We start from the raw sequence: 15,004 nt of genomic DNA, 5'->3' as shown, positions 1-15,004 counted from the left end.
ATCACTAGAACTCGACTACATGAAGGCCTTCACTATGCATGATCTTTAAAATCATGCCAAATGTGCTAATTTGAGTGATTTGCAAGATTGTTTTACAGAAAAAAAAAATACAATTTTAACGTTAACATCTGTGAGATCATAGTCTAATTACTGCGAAGTGAAATCTGAAACGAAATCAATGGGCGCATAAGATGCAATCTCAACTGTGTTTGGCTCAGCACACAAAATCCTTGACTCATAAATCAATGTTACAAGCCATTCAGCGAATCGATAGTCAGATTCCCACTTGGTCTATACATACAGCCACTAAATGAAATAATAATGACTTAAGATGTGTCATACTGGGTCATCAATATCAACAAGGAGTTGGCCACATTAAGAAATAGAAAGAAAAAAAACGTGCAAGGATTTGGCCGGTTGGCTTGGAAAGGGATGAGAACTTGACTATTTGTTAATAATTGTAATTATTGCCTTGCAGTTAATTACAACAAACAGAAGGAAACGGCACAAGGAGAGGAGGAAGGAATTTGCCCACTTTTAGAGGCAGAAAAAACAAAAAATGTAAAGTAAACATTGTGCCTATGAAACAAAACAAGGCCGGAGCTCTACGGGAAGCTCCCAGCTGTTTTCAATAGATCTCTTCTTTCAGCGTGTTATTTCACCCAGCGCAGTGCTCAATAGACAGGTCAGATTGATAATCTTTACAGATTGGCAGATCTATTCAATAAAAAACAGAAGAGCGGGGTCCACTGCCTAAACCTTAGTCTGCTCCCTACGGCGGATTATACAGGAATATAAGATCTCACGCGGAATGGATTAAACTACATGTAGTGTCCTCGTGTTTCATGTCACTCACACCCAAGCAAGGCCAGGCTGTTTCAAGGCCAAGGCATACCGTCTGTCAGCCGAAGGTGCACTGGATGAAACCTAAGACGTCGATGTAGGCCATGTCTATGGTGACAGTCTTGAATTGAGGTTAGAACACTTTAATTGGAGACGCAAAGGCAGCAAATTAGTTATTTAAGAAAACAAGCAGACGATGACACTTCTGGAGAGAAGAAAAAGATCGGCCAGACTCTAGGTATAAGTAAAGCTCCTTCTATTTTGTGGGAGAAAAATAAAGGTAAAAAAAAAAATTATATAAAATTATTATAAATTATTTACTAAGATTTTTTTGGGGGTACCCTACTCTTCTGGGGGTAGCTATGATAAATGACCTCTCTCAGCAATTACTTATTAGCTACAATTTTTGGGGTACCTTACTCTTCCGGGTGTAGCTATGATAATCCCCATAACTCAGCAATTACTTATTAGCTACAATTTTTGGGGGTACCTTACTCTTCCTGGGGTTGCTATGATAAGCCCCCAACTCAGTAATTACTTATTAGCTACAATGAAGAACACATAAATAAAACACTTTTATAAAGCTGCCATAATCCCCCTACCAAGACAGCAACCAACACAAAAAAAACAGATTTATAGTTGTGCCAAGGGGCTGTGCCAATCAGTCTTCACTAGAACTTTCCCCCAGTGATCCTGGATAAAGCAATCACTGTATAATTTCTTTTCGTATAGAGAAATACAAAATATACATTGAACTCTAACACCAACAGGTTCCTATATCTAAGATATCGAGAAAAAAAAAATAAGATGTCCTCATTGAACCTATTACGGGTTCACTAATAGTGGCTGGAAGAGCGGGTTGAATGACGGTGATTGACAGGTGTCCATGAACCTTATGTCCCTATTAATATCTTTATAAAGCATAAAATACATAACAAGCCCTAAAAAGCACCATGACAGTTCCTAGAACTTCCTTTAAAAATCTTTTTTCTCTACCCTAGAAAATTTCACAGGTCAGTCATAGTGAGATCAGTAAGAAGAGCCCTAGTCAACTACCATCCACGAGAAAAAAAACCCAAGTGGCAGGATATTCCGTCATAAAAAAAAAGGAAAATAAATTAAAAAGTTGCAAAAAAACATCTTGTAAGATACTTAAGGCTGGATTGACACGAGTCTTTGTTCTTGCAACTAAAAAATAATTACTGAAATTTTTTTTTTTTGGGTTCCCTTCTTCCCCTACAAAATAGAAAGAAAACAAAAAGTATGGGAAAGAAAAAACATTGTAATCCCCCCCCCCCAATAAAAACAAAAAAAGTGTTGAAACTACGGGGAAGAAAAAAACACATTACAAAAATGTGAACATAAATTAGATTATTTTTTACTGATACCGACGCAACTTTGTAAAGATTTTAAACTCAACGCCATGAAAGTGTTGCTGTTTTGGAGAATTATAGCAGCTGGAGATTTCCATACTTCACTTATGTGACTTAAAAAAAAAAACATAAAAAAAAACATAAGAAAGACAGTCACCTAAAAAGGAGGAAAAATTGTATGAAAAAACTCAATGGGTGGTTATAGCCAATATTCATGACTGATGAAACCTTGTCACATTTCTCTGCTTCCAACTGTTAAAATGCACAGACTGAAGTATTTATGTTTAGTGTTTTTTTCCCCTCCCGCCTTCATGTAGAGCTGGTAATGGCAACAATTTGCCTTCAGTACAAAAAAAAATTCCTCCCTACAAGAATCATTTTAGGTCACCCATCATACAACTGATGGATACACATTCTCAGAGTTCACAGTCTTCTCGTTTTAACGTAATTAGAGTCCACTCCAATATGTGATGTCCGGAATATATTTAAAGGTTTACCGGGAAAAAAACGGCGGTAAATCAAGTCGGAAAAAAGAAAATAATCTTTGTCCCTGCATAAGACATTGAAAATTCAGTGACGACAAGCGAGAAAAGGACACAAGGTTACATTTGTCTGTAGCCTCAAGTCCATTTACTGGTGTAACTTTCCAGTTTGCAATTTAACATAGAGGCCGAGTCCATAGGATTTTACAGAATAGGGTCTCCCTCTGCCAGAAAACAATCACTCTACAGGAATGAAGTACAAGAACGAGGTCGGACATTGATGACCATTTATAGGAATTTTTGTATTTCTATCTTGGTTAAGGTTTCTAGGACCGATTTGTTAAGCTCTGTGTAGCGCTGCGTATTCTGTAGGCACTATATAAAGAATTATTATATTAGTTATTTAAAGGAGACCTACAATGTGTGTGTGTGTATATGTGTGTATATGTGTGTGTGTATATGTGTGTGTGTATATGTGTGTGTGTATATGTGTGTGTGTGTATGTGTGTGTGTGTATGTATATGTGTGTGTGTGTGTATGTATATGTGTGTGTGTGTGTATGTATATGTGTGTGTGTGTATGTATATGTGTGTATGTGTGTATGTGTGTATGTGTGTATGTGTGTATGTGTGTATGTGTGTATGTGTGTGTACGTGTGTGTACGTGTGTGTACGTGTGTGTACGTGTGTGTACGTGTGTGTACGTGTGTGTACGTGTGTGTACGTGTGTACGTGTGTGTACGTGTGTACGTGTGTGTGTGTGTACGTGTGTGTGTGTGTATATGTGTGTGTGTGTGTATATGTGTGTGTGTGTATATGTGTGTGTGTGTGTATATGTGTGTGTGTGTGTATATGTGTGTATATGTGTGTGTATATGTGTGTGTATATGTGTGTGTGTGTATATGTGTGTGTGTGTATATGTGTGTGTGTGTATATGTGTGTGTGTGTATATGTATATGTGTGTATGTGTGTGTGTGTATGTATATGTGTGTATGTGTGTGTGTGTATGTGTGTGTATGTGTATGTGTGTGTGTGTGTGTATGTGTGTATGTGTGTGTACGTGTGTGTACGTGTGTACGTGTGTGTACGTGTGTGTGTGTACGTGTACGTGTGTGTGTACGTGTACGTGTGTGTGTACGTGTACGTGTGTGTATATATATGTGTGTGTACGTATATGTATGTATATGTGTGTGTATGTACGTGTATGCATGTGTGTGCGTGTATGTATATGTTTATGTGTATGTATATATGTGTGTGTGTGTTGTATATATGTATATACGTGTGTATGTGTGTGTCACATGCCCAATTTAGCATACGACATGATTATCAGACGAGAAGTGATATTCTCAGCGTAAGCGCAAACTACCACATCCATCTCAGTGCTTAGGTGTCGTAAATATACAAATCCTGCATAGAAAACGCATTTAGAATGACATTATATGCAAGACATGATTCAATCAAAAGCCATTGTTATGAAAAGACAAGCGGTTATGATATATTATATGCTACAATCCGCCACCAGGGACATCTAAGCACATCCATAATCCACTCTAGAGGTGGCGGTGTTTTGTTGACAGGGCAAAAATTCATGCAAATTCAACATAAATACTTGTGATGGTTATTATAAACATAATTGAGGCACAAAGTATCAGAGCTTTAACTCAATCAAAAGATGAGAAATTTCTTTAAGCTGCCATCTAAAAGTCCTGATAGAGGAGATAAAAAAATAACTATAAAAAAATTATTTTTAGTGCAGAACGATTCCCACGTTACTATATTTTTATATAATTTCACAAACTAAATCCAAGCTAAATGTATCTGATGGAGACCATAAATGTGGCAGAAGAGGGAGTTAAGGAAAGTGTGGATTTCATTTAAGGGTAATTCTATGATGGAACAGTAGAAAAAAATATCTGGAACCCAAAATTAAGTAGACTGGTCTAATGATACAGGTGGTCCCCCAACTTACAGACGCCCCCTAGTTACAAACGGACCTCTGGAAATTTGTAATTTACTGTACTGTAGTCCCAGGCTACAGTGATCAGCTATAAGAGTTATCAAAGGTGTCTTCAATGATTGATTAATTGTTAATCCTGGTTCTTTTGACAACACAAGTTTTAAAATCCAATTGCCATAGGAGACCAAAAAATTTTGGCTGGGGTTACAATTATAAAATATACAGTTCCAACTTCCATACAAATTCAACTTAAGAGCAAATCTGCAGAACCTATCCTGTACGTAACTCGGGTACTCCCTGTATTCCCAATCATTGATACGGTAATGCAAATTAATAAAAATACCAGTTCTAAACTGCCGATTCCAAAAAAGAAACTAATTTCTAAAAGTGTATCCAAAACAGACTAAGCAATGACATAATTTGCACCATTTCACCCGTGAAGTCACCCATGAAGAAAAAAAAAAAATAAATAATAATAATAATAAATAATAATAAATATTATATATACATTCTGAAATTAATTTTATAAAATTAACAAATAAATACACACACACACACGAATGTATATGTAAAACCCAATCCAGTCCATATGATCAGCTCATGTGGGTGGGGCATAATAGAAATACAAAGAAAAATCCTAAACTCATACATCAATCTATTATCCTAGTAACAGTTTCCAACTTTGTTTTTTTTATTTTCATTTTTTTTTATGTGCTGTCCAATGCAATTTTTATTCCTCAACCACAAATGAAATTTCCAGCAGTAATAAAACCTTGTAACACTACTTGGCACAGATACTGCAGAGGATCTCCAAACAAAAACAGTTTGTGAGACAAAGGAAACAAAAAAAAAAAATATTTGTTTTAATAGGCCTATACTTGGGTTCTATGGTTCAGAGAAAGCTGGGATGAGAGCCACAATTTTACATCCACGGTAATAAAGAATTGATTAAATGTGCCTCCATCTTTGACGTTCAGGGCTACTTGAAGATTTACGCATGTTACTGTAACATTACAGGAATCCACATTAATCTAGTAACAGGGGATTTGTCTTCGTTCTTAATAGAAACCAGAAGAACTTCTAAGCAACCTCAACCTCTTCCTTGTTATACACCTGTATCTTGAAATCCAAACCAAGACCTAGTAGCTTCATGCTTCCCTACCTCGAACCCTCGACAGCCTCTTCAATCATTGTGCCGGTGGTAAGACCCATTAAAATTGTGTAAAAACGTCCAGACTATGATGGACTGCATTCCAAACAATTCTCTTATTAAAGTAAATCTGCCGCACAAAAATGTTCAGTAGAACCAAATTTTAACCAAGGACTGAAACATTAAAAATTTAAAGTAATTGGGCATATTATTCAACAGGGCGATTAATTTTTAAGCACACGTGGTGGGTACGAAAATACTACAGAAACTACATTTTTATTTTGACGACCAAGAATTTTTCACATGAATTAATCATGGAACCATCATGAAAACCTTAGTTCAGTGACCATTCGCTATTCAGTTCTTAATCCATTTGACTAAGTGTCTTCACATGTTAGTACTAGAAGCCCTATGATGTCATGTGGAGATGGGCATGCTGGTACTAAAGGCTATAATTTGGCACAGCTACGGGGGTTAATGCTGTAACATTAATTTTAGGAATTTTTAGCTTCTCTACATGCAAGTAGAGCCTCTATAGTAGATCACCAAGTCTACACCAGACATAATAAAACCAAACCAATTGTAGTGATTAACTAAAAACGAGAGTAGAACAAGTCCCATCTTTTAGAGAAGACAAAAAATGTAGTCATCGAAACAAGAGGCGACTCAAATCTGTTCTACATCTTATACCGGAACATTTTATCCATTGGTTAAAGACCCAATTGTTGCCTAGAACATGAGACATGGCTTACTCACATCTACTCAAGCAAGACTTGATGAACTATACAACGTGGTCTACAAGAGAAGTCATGCATATTGCCTAGAAAGATTCAATAGATTTTTTTTAAAATTCAGTCCCACAAATACAATCTCAATGTTATCATCGTATTCGAGAGCTACATGAATAAAAACTCCAAAAAACACTTCAAAATCATGACCAACACGTAGAATCAAGACAAACTAAAGCCTCCATGTTTCCGTCTCATCAAGCCAGTGGATCAAGCTCATGTTTCTATTGAAAAAAAAAAAAAAAAACAATCCCAAAATAAAATAAACCTGAACATGGAGCAAGAGAATGAATTCATGGAATAACAAACCAAAGTACATTCTAAATAATCATTTGCTAAGTATTCGGGAGTGGAGAGCAGATGGAAAAAAAAGTGGCATTCTTACATAGACAAATTGGTTAAAAAAACAAAACTAAAAGAAGTTTTTTTTAAACTATTTGTTATCAAGGTCTATTAAGTACATACAAGTAATGCATTAGACACTCTATAATGACATGCAAATGAACTCTACGGGCAAGCATTAATTATTAACTTCTAAAGCCGAGAGTTTATTGAGCATGGCCACAACGGCTTACCAGTCAAAGCCATTGTGTACTCAACGGAGGAGAGAGATGGAACAGAAGACCTTACGATATGATCCTTACAGCTGATAGTGGGGAGTAGCACTACTGAACCCAATCTTCAGTTGTAAGGAATTTAAGAATTATGGAGGAGGTTCCTAACCATAACAAGACAAAGTTTTTAATTAGGGTACAGTACGTCATGTGTCTCAACAGAAGGTGGGGGGGCGGGCATCAATAATGAGGATAAAGCCTATAAAGAAGCTGTACCAGTAGTGAAATGTAGGGGGCAAAATTATATTGAGCATTTTTGGTTTTCAAAAAAACCCAATAATTTTAAGGGTCAGCACTTTTCTAGGATGACATTTTTTTTTAGCTCACTCAACGAGTCATTCCATGATGTTAGCTAGTAATCTGAAGATATCAGATGATCAAGAAGTCTAAAAAAATGATTTCAATATTGCACATTGTTGGCAATATGTATATGATATTGAGTAACATTCCTCCACACAGGGAAAATTACTAAAATTACCAAATTGTGCTGGAATACAAGAATTGGAGAACCGAAAAAATGGAAGTAAGACTCGAGCCAAGACTTTCTGACTCTTGTGTTGATGTTTACTCAACATATGCAATGACACATAGCTCAGTTATCCAAGGGGGCTGTTGTTGTTGTGTCTAGGCATAACTTGGCATCATCTAGAGACAGACCAGACACAAGTGTGTATCACTTAAGAGAAAAAAAGAACAGACCCACAATCTGCGCTCTGTCAGCACGCTACTAAGTGTGACTTGTACTATTCGCAACATATCCTAATCAGCAGAACTCTGCGGGTTCCTACGAAAGAACCACCAAACCAGGTATGAACCTCAAAATAGCCTCATGTTAAATGAGGTAGCGTGCAATTCCCTGCCAATGGTCTGCAAGGAGCTGTGTGATACGTCAAGTAACATGGAGCTATTTTGAGTGAATCTGAAAAGCGATATGATTGACGTCTCGTTGACTACTTAGGTTTCAGCCTGTTGGTCCTCTTCCATAGTTGTGCATCGACCAGAACATAGTAAAAATATACATCATCCATTAAATACAGAAAAATTAACAAAGGCAACAAAGCTTTCTGCTCTTACCAAAGCTTTGCCTAATGGAGTATTAACCATTTTAATACTGGCACTCCCGTTTGCAAAGTCTTCAAATCTATAGGCATCAATACCCAGCACAAGAGATAAAAAACATCTAGAGAATATCAAAAAGCTAAAAAGTACTTGTGAACACGGTTTATGGCAATTTACAATTATACAATACAGTTTTAACCCAAAAAGGCAAAGGAAATGACCAATGTCCAAAATCCCTAGATCAGGGACTACGTACCATGGCACTACCTGGAAACCTAACATGGTCAGTAAACAACTGGAACAATAAGTACTTACGACACTGTCCTTTTAAGTGACTTTATTGAGTTGCTAGGCAGAGGGTAGTGAAACAACTATCCAGATTGTAGAGGGAAAAAAAATCCCTTACATGACATCACATCTACACACTATCCATGACCAGATGAGCCAGAGGGTAAATTCTGATCCAAAATAACTAAAACAGACTGTTTCCCAATGATACAATCACACCAAGGGCAAATTCTGAAATATGAACCACATGCCAACATTCATGACCGTAATAACTGTGGCCTTTTGTTATATGCCCTCGATCCATAAAAATACAAAAACACTATTGATATGAGGTGTCAGACTTATAACCCAGATCATTACTCATAAGCTAACAATTCTTAAACAAAGACATTTTTTTTGAACACTTAGCTGTAGCCCACTCATCCAAAAACTCCAAATGGCGGACGTAAAGTTATGTTTTTGTGATTTTTTTCTTTTTATAGGTTTGTATCACTTGTCCTTTCTTCCCACAGGGCATTGATCACCTGTGTTTATCAATAAATAAACAAGAACGGTGTCGGAGTCTATGACAAGCAAAGCCTGGGAAAAGACTCATTGTCATCCCTACAAACACACATGGCTCTTACCGACCTTGGCCTACGGAGTTCAACGCTCTCTGGAATCGTGACACATTTTTCATTCACAGACAGGAGATCAGACGTTTCCAGGCGGAGGGCTTGGACACCTTTTAAACTACAATGTATAATTAACTCTCAGATAAGAGGAGTCAAAATATTTGACAGCCTCACTTCGATACTGATATCAACGAAATACCAACAACGTTTGGGGAAGGTCACCAACAGTACGATTAGATATTCGGGCAAGAGGCAGAGGAAAGGACTTCTAGGAGGTGGGTTGTATGCACAAGTAAAGCTGATCCCTGTCAATTAGTGCCTGAATATACAAATAGGGTTGTGTAAGCGTATGGGAAACGACACAGACACTATACACTTCTACAGACTAGGTCAACACAACCAAGCCCTATTAAAAGTATGAATCATGCAAATACTAGAAGTCTTAGCGCCTTTCCTGCTCCAGGAGACCACATGGAGCAACATGGATGAAAAAGATTGAATCTAATTTAACGCAGCGAAAGTCAAAATACAACCGCGGTTTCAACGGTGCACAATTACATATGATAAAACTAGAGACGTCTACATGAAATGAGCCATTTTAGGCTCCCTGATGTGTTGGTCAATAAACTTCCGCACCGGAAGTCTCATGTAGACAGAGGATAATGATTTTCCCAGTAATAACTTATTTTCTCGATTAAACTTTTTGACTCTCTCTTCTTACATCTGCTTTAGCAGAAGGCAAATTTTGGCGCCTATGGATTATCAGACATTAGACTCCTGAAGCGGTAACAGCCCAAATCCCTACAGATCTTCAAGTCATTCACCGAGACCAATATCTGTGCAAGCAGAATGCCTTTCCTCGCACTCCCACTGTGCACATTTCTACTACATGGAGTAATCGTGCTCAGACACAGAAATCCTAATTCGGCGCACTATTCACAGTTCAGACCTTGCTTACGAATTTTTTTTGCCTCCCTTTATTTCGTGTTACAATAATCCTATTGGAGAGCAATTGTTGTATTTAATATTCGAGCCCTCTTATGAAAATGTTTCCTATGAAATGTGGCAGAGTTGTTAAGATAATACGTGTGCATGCTGTGAGAGGGTAATGCCTACACAATAGCCCTTGCCAGTGCCGTAAATCTCTTCATTAGACAGCTACATATTACAAGAGATCGCCTTAACCATTTCTTTACCTAAAGGGCCATTTGGTTTAACAATAACAAACTCTGCTTTTGCACATTAGCAGAGGATTAGCCAAAAATAAATAATGTATTGGCACCAGGATGGGGACCTGCTACGCTCCTCTACACAGTGACAGACTTTGCAGAATCCAAAAGCTCGAAGATAAATTCAGCACTAAATCACCAGCGTGAGAGCGGGCAATCAGCTGGCAAAGTTGTGCCTTAATCCAAACACCTCCAAGTGCTTGAGTAAACAAGGTCCGTGATGCCCTTCAAGGTAACGCTAGAGTAATATTTTTGTAAGAGGAGTTCCCACACTGAGAAATTTTGATAAAAAATTGGCAAGAAAAAGATACAAAAGCAATCAAACTATTCACGTAGCAGTTATTCTCTACGACAAAGTTCATTTGCTTCACTTTTTTGCCCCCCCCCTCCTCCACTTGTCTATATCCAAGTGCATTTTAATACAACTTGCAAATACAGAGGCTTTCTCTCTTAGTAAAGACCAAATGAAATGGAAAAAGCCTGCACTTAATGTCATGGATTTATACTTTCAGGAGATGAGAAAACATAAGCCTTACACAAGCTTTTAGATCCTAAAATGCCCATTATGGTTATAGTTTATTTTCCTTTGCAAAAATGCTAAATAAATTGTATTTTACGAGAAGATTTGTCTTGGGTAGATACAAGCATACAAACAACTTCCAGCTTAACTATAATCTATAGATTAAAAAAAGAATATAAAAAAAAAGATAACAAAAGAGAAACCGAGAAAAAAATGCCCCAACACCATAACACAGGAAGACGAAGTGAGAAAAGAAAGCTTATGAAAGAGACAACACAAAAAAAATGCGTTTTACCTTTCCTCAGTTATCAGTAGAGCAGCCTGGAGTTATACAGTTACGTGCATGAAAGTAAGATACAGACTTTCCAGGTTACAAAAGGTCTGAAGACCTGACTAGAGCACTGCCAAGTATTTTCTTATCATGGCTCCTTGCTGTTGGGAATGTCCTTTATATTTGCAGATCTGGTTTGGCAGCTTTAAGCAGCGAGGGCATATTTTGAAAGAATAAATGGTCACTGACTATCAAGTAACAGTATAAGTATAGCAAAGGAGGCCTTGTCAGTCCTAAGAGATGCAGCACACATACTGTGATGCTCTAAGCACCGAAAGGCTTAGAATGAGATTTTGACATCGGAGGCTGTTGCTAGCGAGTCCTCGTCGAGAAAATAAACAGAATTCACATCATTCCATCTTGATGAGTCCATCGTAACGTCCATAACTCAAAAAACGTCCATAAATAAGACCGCTACTCCACCTAGTGCCTTTGGTCACTGATCTAATGACAAATTCAATGAGAAGAAAACCTCACTGAACCAAAAAAAAAAAAAAAAAAAAAAAAGTTTCCCCGCTCATCAACAATAATGTGACACTCAACTTACGCAGAAAAGGTAGACCTCCCCCAAAAAAAGACATCTAAACAAACATCTCAAGTAATGTGTCTCTGTTTACGGTTTAGGATTAGACCTAATATAAACAGCATTGAGTCTTCACACATTAGTAGGACCATCAACAATCTCACACATACATTACCAGACCATCAACACAAGCAAACTGGTGCCTACATAAAACCCACTAAGCACCCTGGCCATTCTTCCCCGAGCTACAAATATCCCTTTCACCCTCTTTGTCCTCCTTTCTCGAGTATACACTTGGACCTTCTCCATCTATAAAGACTTTCCCCCCCTTCGAGTACATTTCCAAAGCTCAAAAAGAACATGCTCTGAATATTAAAGAGTCTAAAAATAAAGGGTTGACTTCTCGAAACTCTGCCGCTCCTTTGTGTCCTCCAGTAAGGAATGCTTAAGTGTTGCAATAATGATGATTCTTTTATCAAGGCGAAAAAAATAGATAAAACCCTGGTCACAATCGGAAAAAAAACTCAACACATCTGACATAAAAAGATAACATTATACCAGGAGCAGAAAGAAAATGCCAGTATTGTTTGGAATCTGCAGAGTTATTTCAGAAAACGCTATATAGTGGGTGCTCTCGAAAAACCCTTCCTGTCTTGTATAGAGCATAAATCTGTTCTGGCAGCCTGACCTTTAGACAAAAATTACACCACTAGGGAGAAACACTCTAAGAAAAGCTGTTTAAAGTCAACAGCGATATCCCTCCACTAGCTTAGCCCCCGCCACCCAACTCCCCCCCCCCCCCTGGAGTGCACTTTTCATGAAAAGTACCTGTTGGTGCAACTTGAGCGAAAAGGAGTCTTCCAGATAAAGCTGCAGTGATGGTTAAATTGTAAAGAGCTAAAGAGCTGGTAACCACTTGTACAACAGGAAGCACAGCAATTAAATGGATGTGAATCCCAGACACAAGGCTGAGACAAGCCCTCCACCCCCCCCCCTTCCCCAATCCTAATGCTCCCAAACAGCCCAAAACCTAAAAAAAAATAAAAAACTTAAAGCAGTCGACTCCAACTATCACAAACCAGCTGAACCCACATATGTAACTAACATATAAACACACACACACAAATCTTATAGCTTCCAAAATAGAAGGGAGAAGAATCGAGGACTTTTTGAAGGTGTAAGCACAACCTCTATAGCTGCTGTAGGGCAGCATGTAAGCAAAGTGTTAATTTGTAGCACTGCACAGACAATACAGAGCGGCAGATAGATTACATGTAAGCAGTGAGGCATACATATGCAAATAAGTCAGGCTCTCATACAACGTCTCCAATTCAAATTAGTGGCTGAGAAATCTGTTCTCCGTCCTCAAAAACAAACACACAACCAAAAATATGAGGTTGACCGTATTAAACCATGCTACTTGAATACAGAGAAGAAGCTTTCAGCAGAGCAAAGTAGTGGGGGGGGGGGGAGGGGGGGAATTACCTAAAGGTCATCCCACCCCACAGCTGCCAAGAACGGCTCTCGACAGTAATGGGCGATAGAATATTCTGTCATCTGTAGCCACAGCAATAATCGGACTGAGGTGTTGATTGATAAGAAAATACCGAGACAGAACATGACGTGCCACTGAAAAACCAAAGTGAGACAAGTTATCAGGAGCTCGCTTCTCCTCTCACCGTTCACGAATATGAATCCTCTGTCTCAACCTTTTCCATGGCTACAACGTGAACTGTGAAAGGGAACAGAGGAATGTAATCTCTCGAAGACGTTATGTGAGAACGTTAAATGTACAAAGTCATGGGACAAGTACAGAAGATCACCCAACCTGAGGATCACAAAACATCAGCTCATGAAACTATGTGATTAGCGACAGGAGGTCATTGGTCTTAGAATTCAATGCCCACTAGATGTAGCAAAGCTTAGAATGTCATCTATGGTCCAGAGGACTAGATTCTGATCATTATTCTAATGCCAATTGATGACAAATTTGATTCTAAATTTCAGATGTTTTTACTACCCTACAAGTCTAGTCTTGAGAATTTTTTTCCAGCTCTTAATAACTTGGAATATGGATGATGGAACAGCTGAGTATGAAAGAAGGGGAGGAGCCATGACACGATGGATGCTGTAGAGTTGCTTTACACCATCATTCGAACAACAAGGTTGGTGGGTCAAGGTTTTCAACAACAAGACAGCCCCACGACACGACAGCCCCACGACACGACAGCCCCACGACACGACAGCCCCACGACACGACAGCCCCACGACACGACAATCCTCATAATCCACGTAAGCAGGTCATCTCACAAGTTGCAGTTTTCTAAGAACGCTCTTGAAAAGGACCTCCAAAACGTGAAGACATGTTTGATAAAATTTGAGAATTTTTTTTCTAGACCTATTACAGAGCCCTACTTAGGTCAAAATAACTACTTACAGAGAACAGACTAAACAAAAAACTAAGATTTATCACCCCTCTAAATTAAAAAATAAACGCCTATAACTTTGGGCCGTCAAAAATGATTTAATATCTACATTCAACCGTTCTCAACTGCAAATATTTTGCCACAGTTGTCGCTCCTTACAAAAAGGAAGGTTGAGTTGTCCTGTTTGCTTAACAAACCGAGAGTAATTCTCAATTAAGCTGTGACCGACATACCTTAGCACAGCTGTACGAGAAGATACGTTTCCATCGACAAGCCTCTTTCTATTAAAAAAAATAAATAAATAAAGCCTCAAGCGCAAACCCAAAGACTCAAAGAGTCACCCATACAGGTCAAAGGAGCCCCAAAGTGATCACTTTGATCCAGCAAATTTTTTCAAAACTTACGTCTTACCATATGTTGGTAAACACTTAAAAAGCACAAAAAAAAAACATGTAATACCTACAAAACAAGGTATATTCCCTTCTATATAGTAAAAATCAATGACCGAACAATCCAAAAGGGGCCTATTTTAGTTAAGAACACCAGAGAGACTGCTCGTGATTAATGTGTTTGTCTGGAGGGAAAGGCAACATTACATCCGGGAGAGGAGACCAAATTTTTTTTTTTTCTTCCTTTTTACCCTATGGCAAAAAGGATAAGACGTTTCTATTTCAAATAAGAGCAGAAGATAGAAGAAGGACTTTGTCCTTTGTACTTGACCAGTTTCCCCGGAAATTCTTGCAAATTGGCTTACTGACCCTGGGAGTGACTGAATGGATTTCAAAATGTCACAGAGCCTGCCCTCTTC

General features: G+C 38.2%; 1 protein-coding gene across 27 annotated transcripts in view; it reads right to left on the bottom strand.

Annotated features, from left to right (window-relative positions):
- ADGRL2 (adhesion G protein-coupled receptor L2) overlaps positions 1 to 15,004 on the bottom strand; it is a 139,505-nt gene that overhangs the window by 121,041 nt on the left and 3,460 nt on the right. Inside the window, exon 1 of one of the 27 annotated variants that reach the window (XM_072127829.1) lies at positions 12,599 to 12,685. The exons of 25 other annotated variants lie outside the window; for them this stretch is intronic. The gene's annotated coding sequence lies outside the window, so the exon portion shown is untranslated. Of the gene's footprint in view, positions 1 to 11,211; positions 11,235 to 12,598; positions 12,686 to 15,004 lie in introns of those variants that run through there. One more of the 27 variants, XM_072127830.1, reaches the window with a different exon arrangement.

Source organism: Engystomops pustulosus, chromosome 10, assembly GCF_040894005.1.
Source record: "Engystomops pustulosus chromosome 10, aEngPut4.maternal, whole genome shotgun sequence".
Taxonomy (NCBI): domain Eukaryota; kingdom Metazoa; phylum Chordata; class Amphibia; order Anura; family Leptodactylidae; genus Engystomops; species Engystomops pustulosus.
This window is presented reverse-complemented; position numbering and strand designations above follow the sequence as displayed.